Consider the following 10,819-nt stretch of genomic DNA (forward strand, 5'->3'; position numbering starts at 1 on the left):
CATTTAATTAGAATAATAGGGAATATTTGCCCTTGTATATTTCCTACAAGGAATCAACCTACACACGTGGAATTTAGCTGGAATAGAGGCATTGCACGTTTTTTGTGTAGTTCTCATTTTCCCAGCATGGCTGTCTCTAACATAGCAGCCATTGTTTTGTACATGGCAATGGAAGAGGCAACCGTTGCTGTGTGTTTATATGAGAAATACGTCAACAAAAAGATAATAAATTTGGCGTCTTATTACTGGATCTTATAAACAAGTCAGTCAATATTCCAATGTACAGTTTCGCTTGTACAGTGTCCCCCACCCACCCCTCCTATCAACAGGCAGCCATGTTGGAAGAGAGCGAGTACTACAACACAACCAATCCGTGCCAACCAGGCCTCTATTCCCGGAGGTTTAAATTTAAGCGGGTAAATGAATTAAAGTGACCAGACTCTCGTTGAACAAAGCGTGTTAACATGTTCAAATAAGAAGAAGAGGCCAACAGTAGAGTGCAGTCTCTCTAGAGACTCACTGCGAGAGAAATGACCAACAGTCAACATTACTTCCGACTAGCATTCAAGCTAGCTTCGTGTTGACTCAACGGTTACACGTTAGCATAGTTAGCTCCAAAAACGCCCCCGTGCTAATGCTAATTAAATAGTTAACCCCCCACGTACAGGCGTATGGTATTTGCAACCACGACGAGTATCTCAATTAATTCTTGTTCCTACAAAATCGGGATCCAGTATTATTATTGGATCCATTCTCCTCGCAAACCACGCAGCCAGGCGGGCTAACAGCTAACCCCTAAATCGGCCTGCTGCGGCTAACTACTGTTAGCCAAACAATACGATATATGGGATTCTTCTTCCTACTGTCAACGTTACTTCCACAAGTAAAACAAGTGCATTATTATTACCTCACCTTCGCGGACCCAGTAGAGTTCCTTCTTCCTCGCAGCGAGCAGGTTATTATTTTAAAAACGGATAATCAAGTTTTTTGTTCATTCAATGACCAGCAGCAGCAGCGACGGTGTTTTTCTAAAGATGGCGCCGCGCGGTGCAGGACGTCAACAACAATGCATTTCGGGAACGATGCGCGAGGCTCAGGCGCACAGTAGTTTTGCACACGTGCGCAGGCACCGTGGTGATTGGCGTTTGATGTTGGCGGCGGCGGCGCGCGCGGTTTGGACGAGTGTGGCAAGCAACTCTGATTGATTGATTGATTGATTGAAAACTTTATTAACAGATTGCAGAATGGGTACAATACAGTGCAGCTCAATACACACAATTGTTAAGGGGATGCAGACCAGAGAAAGACTTTCGTCTTGTTTACATCAGGGTCCCCAATTTTCAATTCATCAGGATACAGATAGACAGTACTGCTACATCTATGACATACCAGATTTGCAAATACAGTACCGTTTGTGATACAAAAAGAGTCCAGAAAAGGGAGTATATACATTTGATGTAGAAACTGTACATTGGAGGAGGTTGGGTGGGGTTGTGTGGGGGGGGGGGGGGTTGGGTAGGGCGGGGAACACTGTACAACTGTACAAGCAAAACTGTACATTGGGATATTGACAACCATACTAGGTCATTTACATTGGAGGGGGTTGGGACTCTGTACGAACAAGCAAAACTGTACATTGGAATATTGACAAAACCATACTAGGTAAATTACTGTACATTGGAGGGGGTTGGGTTAGGACATTTACAGGGGCCAGTTTCGAATTGCAGTCTCCCGTAGGTGATGAATGATTGAAAACTTTATTAACAGATTGCAGAATGGGTACAATACAGTACGGCTCAATACACACAATTGGACCAGACATTTATGACATACATGACATCAATATGAAATGAAAATGGGGGACCCTGATGTAAACAAGACAAACGTCTTTCTCTGGTCTGCGTCCCCTTAACAATTGTGTGTATTGAGCCGTACTGTATTGTACCCATTCTGCAATCTGTTAAATAAAGTTTTCATTCATTCATTCATTCATTCATTCATTCATTCATTCATACACAACATATATGACATCATGACATATGGCATAGAGACATACATGACAAACAGGTATATACGATATCATCAAGTTTCAAGTTTCTTTAATAGTTGTCATACAGAAGTACAGAATACTTTTACAAAATGCTTCTTACTGTTACGCTCCAGAGACTGTGCTAGACAAGATAAGTATGAAATAACATAGTATAGAGGGCGGCTACGTGGCGTAGTGGGCAAGGCGCTCGCCACGAATGCAGAGACGCTGGGATCCCAGCGCTCCACATTGCTTTCAGTTTAGCTGGTCGTCCGTACTAATACACATTGGCCGTATTAGGCAATAGGGGGTATCTGCAGAGCCGCAGAGCCAGGCTGGACGGGTTGGAGGCGGTCTGGACAAGTATTAGTGGTCTGGACAAGTATTTGCACTACTGCGCACCATTTTCAACTTCACTTTCGTCTCGTTTACATAGGTACATAGACAGTAATGTTACATCTAGACATTTATGACATGTAATAATAGAGTAAACTTGTAAATAGACAGTAATGTTACATCTAGACATACCAGATCTAGTAATAATAGAGTAAACTTAACTTTCGTATAAAGTGTACATCTAGACATGATGTGTACATAGACAGTAATGTTACATCTCTAGACATACCAGATCTAGTAATAATAGAGTAAACTTAACTTTCGTCTCAGTAACAATGTTCATAAAGTGTACATCTAGACATTTATGACATACCAGATCTAGTAATAGAGTAAACTTAACTTTCGTCTCAGTAACAATGTTCATAAAGTGTTGAGTGCTACAGTGTAGGTTAGTTTATTACTATTAGGACAAGTGCATGACAGTAAGGTTAGTTAGGGTTAGATTTTTTTTATTTTTAATGGTTGAAGTAGTGAGTCTTCTTGTTTTTGTTGTTGTTGAAGTGTTCTAGGATGTTTCTCATCAGGAACAGATGGGTCGATGGTAGTTGCTGCGTTAAAAAGTAATTGTTCCTTCTCATTTGTGCAAACAGTTGTTCTGCAACTTGACTGTTTACATGTCCTGCAGTTTGAGGGACTATTATTATTATTATTATTACTAGATCTGGTATGTCTAGATGTAACATTACTGTCTATTTACAAGTTTACTCTATTATTACATGTCATAAATGTCTAGATGTAACATTACTGTCTATGTACCTATGTAAACGAGATGAAAGTGAAGTTGAAAATGGTGCGCAGTAGTGCAAATACTTGTCCAGACCACTAATACTTGTCCAGACCGCCTCCAACCTGTCCAGCCTGGCTCTGCGGCTCTGCAGATACCCCCTACTCGTATTAGGGGGTGGGAAACTGATGGGTGGGGATCGGGCGTTGTGGACAGCGACTCCTACAGGTCGGTTGGTGCGCCTGCGCAGTAGAATCAGGAAGTGTCGGGGGCAGCGTGAGCCTCCCACGCGTTACTCCTCGCCACTGAGAGATCGAGCTGCGCAGGTGAAAAGATGCGACTGCTGTTACCTCAAGTACCGGAGGGGACTTGTGCTATGTATGACTTAGTCCACATTGCAGCCGGCTTGTGGGAGGCAAGAAACAGCGTTCGTGACAGGGGAGGGTTGAATTGGATGATACGAAATTGGGATGGGAGAAAATATAGAAAAACGGGAGAAAAAGTGGATCAAAAAAGAAATAACATGTAAATTAGAAGTAAAAAAAATGAGGTCACAGTGTTCAGTATAGACATATGTACAATGTTCGATGCAGAATAGACGTAACTGAGTTACCATATAATATACAATATACTATGCAGTGTACTAATATACAATACTATATAGTGCGGCGGTTAGGTGGTCGAGCGGAGATTGCGTTCGTCACCAGCCCCGGAGCTGTGAGCTTGGTTCGCCTGTTCGAATCCAGCTCACAGCTCCGGGGTTGTCACCAGCTTGGCTGGCTGTCTGCACTGATACAATTGGCTGTATCAGAGGGTGGGAGAAGCTGGCGGGGTGGGTCCGGGTCGTTGTAAACAGCGACTCCTACAGTTCGGTCGGGGCGCCTGCTAAGCGCGGATTGGACGTGAGGGGGATAGTGTGGTCCTCCCACACGCTACGCCCTCTCAATGAGAATCCGCGCTGCCAGGTGAAAAGAAGCGGTGATTGGCTGGACGTGTGTCGGAGGAAGCACGTGGTAGCCTCCACTCTCCCAAATGATCTGACTGTGGGGGGTAAAGCGCAGCGACCAGGAAGGGACTGGGAATTGGCATACGACTAACATTGGGATGAGAGAAAATCGGAGGAAAATGGAGGGGGAAAAAGACCAATAAAAAAAATAAAACAATACTATATAGTGCAAAGCAGAAATTGTGAGAACTGGAGTCTGGAGCACAGCCCAATTGCTGAATACACAAGAAGAGAAAGGGAGCGGTTTCATGGGTGTTTAATGGAATTGAGCAACACAGGAATTGGGGGGGGGGGGGGGAAATAGAACGGGGTTAATGTTCTGTCCTGTGGCTGCCACGGCGGCAGTGAGCGAGCAAGCGGTCCTGGTGCTTGTCGGGGGAGCTGCTGGGGGGGCAGCGGGTGAATAGGGGTTCCTCTCGGGAACAGGTGACGTCCAGACAGGGACGCTGGAGCTGCTGGGTGGCAGCGGGAGATAGGTGTTCCTCTCGGGAACAGGTGACGTCCAGACAGGGACGCTGGAGATGCTGGGTGGCAGCGGGAGATAGGTGTTCCTCTCGGGAACAGGTGACGTCCAGACAGGGACGGCGGCCCTTTGGGGCACAGGAGAGAAACGGGTTAGAGCAAGCCAATACACGGAGGGTATCTAGCAGTAGAGCTTGTGGCAGAGACGTCGTACCTGGGCAGTGGTAATTAATACCACAACCGCTTCTGGTCAGCGTCGAGGTGTAGATATAGTCCCCTCATCAGGGGAGGATAGGGTGCAGCTGGGTAGAGTGGTGTGCTTGCCCGTGTGTGAATTAGGGGGATGGAATACAGCTGGGTGAATGAGGGTGAAGGAAGGGGTGACTGAAGAAAGAGAGGATGATGAGGAGTGCGCAGTGGATAGAGAGGGGGGTGAAGAGGAGCGTGTGGAGGACGTGAGGGGAAAAGGAGGGGGAGTGAAGTAGGCCCGTGCTGTGATTATGACAGGACCCCCCCCTCGACGGGCGCCTCCCGGCGGCCCAGGCTTGTCAGGGTGAGCCTGATGAAAGTTCTGGACGAGAGTCGGGTCCAGGATCATTGGCCGGGAGATCCAGCTCCGCTCCTCTGGGCCGTAGCCCTCCCAGTCTACCAGGTACTGGAAGCCGCGGCCGCGTCGCCGCACGCCCAGCAACTCCCGGACCACGTAGGCCGGGTGGTCGTCTATCACCAGCGGAGGAGGGGGCTCTGGAGCAGGGGGAGACAGGGGGCTGGAGACCACCGGTTTGAGCTGGGAGACATGGAAGGAAGGATGAATGCGCATATGGGGGGGGAGCTGGAGCTTGACAACAGAGGGATTAATGAGGGACAGGATCTTGTAGGGCCCCACGAAACGGGGGGTTAACTTTCGTGAGACGGATTTGAGTGGCAGGTCCCGAGACGAGAGCCATACCATCTGACCTGGTACATAGGCGGGAGCCGGGGTCCGGTGGCGGTCGGCGAAGCGCCGGTTCTGGTCCACAGTCCGGAGCAGCGCAGCCCTCGTCCCCTCCCAGATCGTCCTGCAGCGACGGAGATGGTCCTGCACCGACGGCACGGCGATCTCCTCTTCCTGGGCAGGGAACAGTGGGGGTTGGTAGCCCAAAGATGACTCAAAGGGGGACTGACCTGTGGCCGCCGAAGAGAGGGAATTGTGGGCGTATTCCACCCACGGCAGGAAGGCGCTCCAGCCGGAGGGGTCCCGGGCTGTCACGCAGCGGAGTGCGGATCCCAGGTCCTGGTTGGCCCGCTCCGACTGGCCGTTGGTCTGAGGGTGGAACCCGGAGGAGAGGCTGACCGTGGCCCCCAGAGCCCGACAGAAAGCCCTCCAGACCTGGGATATGAACTGAGGGCCTCTGTCGGAGACGATGTCAGCTGGGATCCCATGGAGCTGGAAGACGTGGAGTACCATCAGGTCAGCAGTCTCTGCAGCAGAGGGGAGTTCGGGGAGAGCAACGAAGTGCACAGCCTTTGAGAAACGGTCAACAATGGTGAGGATGGCAGTGTTACCATGTGAGAGGGGAAGGCCGGTGACGAAGTCCAGGGCGACGTGCGACCAGGGCCGATCGGGGACTGGGAGTGGACGAAGGAGTCCGGCGGGCGGTCGGTGGGAGGCCTTCGCACGAGCACACACGGTGCACGCCAGGACGAAAGCGCGGGTGTCCTCTCTCATGGTGACCCACCAGAAGTGCCTCTTCAGCAGAGATAGTGTCCGGTCGATCCCCGGGTGGCACGCGAACCGGGAAGCGTGAACCCACTCGAGCACCTGGGAGCGGACGAGGTCAGGGACAAAAAGCCGGTTAGGTGGACCGTTACCTGGGTCCGGCTGGGCACGCTGTGCCTCCCTGACGACGGACTGGATCTCCCAGGTGGCGGTGGCCACCAGACATGAGGTAGAGAGGATGGTGTCGGGGTGTGTGGACCCCTACTCAGGGACGAACTGCCGGGAGAGGGCGTCTGGCTTGGTGTTCTTGGAACCAGGCCGGTAGGTCAGGGTGAAGTTAAACCTAGCAAAGAACAGCGCCCAGCGAGCCTGGCGGGAGTTCAGGCGCTTGGCCGTTGAGACGTAGGCGAGGTTCTTGTGGTCCGTCCAAACCAGGAAGGGGACCTCCGATCCCTCCAGCCAGTGCCTCCATTCCTCCAGGGCTAGCTTGACCGCCAGGAGCTCCAGGTTCCCGATGTCGTAGTTGACCTCGGCTGGGGTTAGGCGGCGTGAGAAAAAGGCGCAGGGGTGCAGCTTCTGGTCGGTGGCAGAGCGCTGGGAAAGAACCGCCCCTACTCCGGTGCAGGAGGCGTCCACCTCCACCACGAACTGGCGGGACGTGTCCGGCTGGACGAGGATGGGAGCGGTGGTGAAGCGCCGGCGCAGCTCGGCGAAGGCGGAGTCCACTGCGTCGGACCAGACGAAGGGCACCGAAGGCGAGGTGAGTTGGGTGAGAGGCGCCGCGACCAGGCTGTAGTCCCTGATGAAGCGCGAAAAAAGTTGGCGAATCCCAGGAAGCGTTGGAGCTGTTTAACGTTGGTGGGACGGGGCCAGTCGGACACCGCTCTGATCTTCTCGGGGTCCGCCCGGATCTTGCCGCCCTCTATGATGTAGCCAAGGAAGCCGATGGAGGAGACGTGGAACTCACACTTCTCCGCCTTGACAAACAGCTTGTTCTCTAGAAGACGCTGGAGGACCCAGCGGACGTGCTGGACATGCTCCTCCATGGAGCGGGAGTCATCTAGGTAGACGAATACGGAGCGGTGGAGTACGTCACGGAGAACGTCATTGACGAGGGCCTGGAAGACAGCAGGGGCGTTGGTCAGACCGAAAGGCATTACCTTGTACTCGAAGTGGCCGAGTGGTGTCTTGAAGGCTGTCTTCCACTCGTCTCCTTCCCGCATGCGGACAAGGTGGTAGGCGTTCCTGAGGTCCAGTTTTGTGAAGATGGTGGCACCTTGCAGGGGCTCAAAAGCAGAGTCGATTAACGGTAGGGGGTATTTGTTCTTTACCATGATGTTGTTGAGACCCCGGTAATCGATACAGGGGCGAAGGGAACGATCCTTCTTGGAAACGAAGAAGAAACCTGCGCCGACAGGAGAGGAAGAGGGGGTGATTATGCCCGAGGCCAGGGATTCGTGAACGTACTTCTCCATTGATTCTCTCTCTGGGCACGAGAGGTTGAACAGGCGACTAGCGGGGAGTGGCGCCCCGGGGAGTAAATCAATGGCGCAGTCGTATTGGCGATGGGGAGGTTTGCTGAAAACTGCCTTCAAATCGTGGTAGGCCGGCGGAATAGCAGACAGATCTATGTTCTCTTTGGGGGGGTACGAACCGGCGGCCTCTAGTGGCGGCCGAGCCGACTGTAGACAAGCGACGTGACAGTGGGCGCTCCAGCTGGTCACCAGGCCGGTAGGCCAATTGATAACGGGATTGTGGAACTTGAGCCAAGGCATGCCAAGGACAATGGGATTGTGGGGAGAGTTGGTAACGTGAAACCGAATACTCTCGCTGTGATTCCCGGATAGCAGAAGGCGAAGGGGTACGGTGTGGCGAGTAATCCGCGTAAGTAGTTTCCCGTTTAACCCCCGGGCGTCGCGGGGTATCGGCAGGGCGTCAGTAGCGATGTTGTAACGGGAGACTACTCCGGCGTCGATGAGGTTCTCGTCGGCCCCTGAGTCAACCAGGGCAGATAACGGGAGTGTTTGGTTATTCAGACACAGCGTGGCGCGGAATAACATGTTTGGGCCAGAGCTGGGAGCGACATCTAGACTCGAACAGACGCCCAGCGCTACTGGGTTAATGTTCTGTCCTGTGGCTGCCACGGCGGCAGTGAGCGAGCAAGCGGTCCTGGTGCTTGTCTGGGGAGCTGCTGGGGGGGCAGCGGGTGAATAGGTGTTCCTCTCGGGAACAGGTGACGTCCAGACAGGGACGCTGGAGCTGCTGGGTGGCAGCGGGAGATGGGTGTTCCTCTCGGGAACAGGTGACGTCCAGACAGGGACGGCGGTCCTTTGGGGCACAGGAGAGAAACGGGTTAGAGCAAGCCAATACACGGAGGGTATCTAGCAGTAGAGCTTGTGGCAGAGACGTCGTACCTGGGCAGTGGTAATTAATACCACGACCGCTTCTGGTCAGCGTCGAGGTGTAGATATAGTCCCCTCATCAGGGGAGGATAGGGTGCAGCTGGGGAGAGTGGTGTGCTTGCCCGTGTGTGAATTAGGGGGATGGAATACAGCTGGGTGAATGAGGGTGAAGGAAGGGGTGACCGAAGAAAGAGAGGATGATGAGGAGTGCGCAGTGGATAGAGAGGGGGATGAAGAGGAGCGTGTGGAGGACATGAGGGGAAAAAGAGGGGGAGTGAAGTAGGCCCGTGCTGTGATTATGACAGAAATGGGATGAGGTACAATTTAGGTACAATTTACAGTAAGGTGTATGAGTTGTAGTGCAAATCCTTTATCAATAAATATAAAGTGTGTTTAGGTGATCTAAAGTGTGGAGAGTGGGTGCTGCAGTGTGTTGTTTGTTTAAAGTGAGTGTGTGCGTGTGGATGTGTGTGCTGTGTGCATTTGATGGTTGTTGTATAGTGTTTATTGTTCGTTGAGCAGCCTGATGGCCTGGGGATAGAAGCTTCTTTTGAGTCTTTCTGTGCTCGCCTTGAGACTCCGGTATCGCTTGCCTGATCGCAGCAGTTCAAAGAGGCAGTTGTTCGGGTGGCTGGAGTCCTTGATGATTCTCTTAGCCTTACCCCTGCACCGCTTGTTGTAAATGTTCTGGAGGGTGGGGAGCCCCCCTCCAATTGTGCGTTCGGCTGAACGTGTCACTCTTTGTAGTCTGCTTCGGTCTTGTGCAGTGCTATTCCCAAACCAGGAGGTGATGTTGCCAGTCAGGATGCTCTCTATTGTACATGAGTAGAAGTTCTTAAGGATCTTCTGACTGACTTGGAACTTCCTTAGGCGCCTGAGGAAGTAGAGGCGTTGTTGTGCCTTCTTCACAACACTGTCAATGTGTGTGGTCCATGTCAAGTCCTCGGATATGTGGGCTCCGAGGTACTTAAAGCTGTTCACTCTCTCAACCGGTGCCCCGTCGATGCTGAGGGGGCTGTAGTCCTTGACCCCCGACCTCCTGAAGTCCACAATCATCTCCTTTGTTTTGCTGACGTTCAGGGAGAGGCTGTTCTCCTGGCACCATCCCGCCAGGACCTTGACCTCTTCCAGGTAGGCCCTCTCGTCGTTTGCAGAGATCAGGCCCACCACTACTGTGTCGTCAGCTAATTTGATGATTTGATCGTCATAACATCATAACATATATACATGACATACAGATAGACAGTACTGTTTTTGATACAAGAATAGTCTAAAAAAAGAGAGTATAACATTTGACGAAGAAACTGTACATTGGAGGAGGTTGGGTAGGTGGGGTGGAGGGGGGGGGGGCTGTACATTGGAGGTGGGGGGGGGGGGGGTAACTGTACATTGGATTATCGACTAAACCTTACTTGGTCCCAAGAAGAGGGTCTCGTGTATTATTGGGTTTAATAGGACATTTACTGTACATTGGAGGGGGTTGCGTTAGGACATTTACAGGGGCCAGTTTCAAATTGCAGTCTCCCGTAGGTGCTCTTTGAGAGTGGTTTTGAAGGTGGGTAGTGATTGAAATTCCTTTACAGCTTTGGGTAGGGCGTTCCACATTGATGTTGCATAATTGCGAAACGTGTATAGTCCCTTGTTTGAGCCGAATCTGGGTTTAACATGATTTGTGGAGCTCCCTCTGTACATGTACCGGCTTATGTTATGTGTCCACCTTTAGGGGCCAACTCAGGAAATGGCTGTTAGACAGCCAAATATGCACTCATTAGGGATGTTAGTGAGGACTGAATGTCATGTTAGTGTGGTCATGTCAGTGATGTCAGTTTTTATGAATGAACGTTGTATGGTCCGTTTTGTGTTTGTTTTATGTTAGGACTACGGGTGGAAATTAGCCCTGTGCTATTCCCAGCATATTTACGTCCTTATCATGCTGTGATGTTATGCATACACATGTAAATGATGTTCATTAATTTGCATTGTCCTTAATAAACAAATCTTAATCTTAATGTGTGACAAATAAAACAAAACTTGAACTGGAACTTGACTTTGTATTTTTGTAAAACTACATTATGAGGACATTAGCTGTCATTGGTGTCCG

General features: G+C 51.0%; 1 protein-coding gene across 2 annotated transcripts in view; it reads right to left on the reverse strand.

The window, feature by feature from the left end:
- ppig (peptidylprolyl isomerase G (cyclophilin G)) overlaps nucleotides 1-1,021 on the reverse strand; it is a 49,647-nt gene extending 48,626 nt beyond the window's left edge. The window contains exon 1 of one of the 2 annotated variants that reach the window (XM_084314564.1): nucleotides 913-1,021. The gene's annotated coding sequence lies outside the window, so the exon portion shown is untranslated. Of the gene's footprint in view, nucleotides 1-907 lie in introns of both variants that reach the window. The other variant, XM_084314565.1, reaches the window with a different exon arrangement.
- Between the last annotated feature and the right edge of the window lie 9,798 nt (nucleotides 1,022-10,819).

Source organism: Notolepis coatsorum (genome assembly GCF_963971535.1).
Source record: "Notolepis coatsorum genome assembly, chromosome: 5".
Classification (NCBI taxonomy): Eukaryota; Metazoa; Chordata; class Actinopteri; order Aulopiformes; family Paralepididae; genus Notolepis; species Notolepis coatsorum.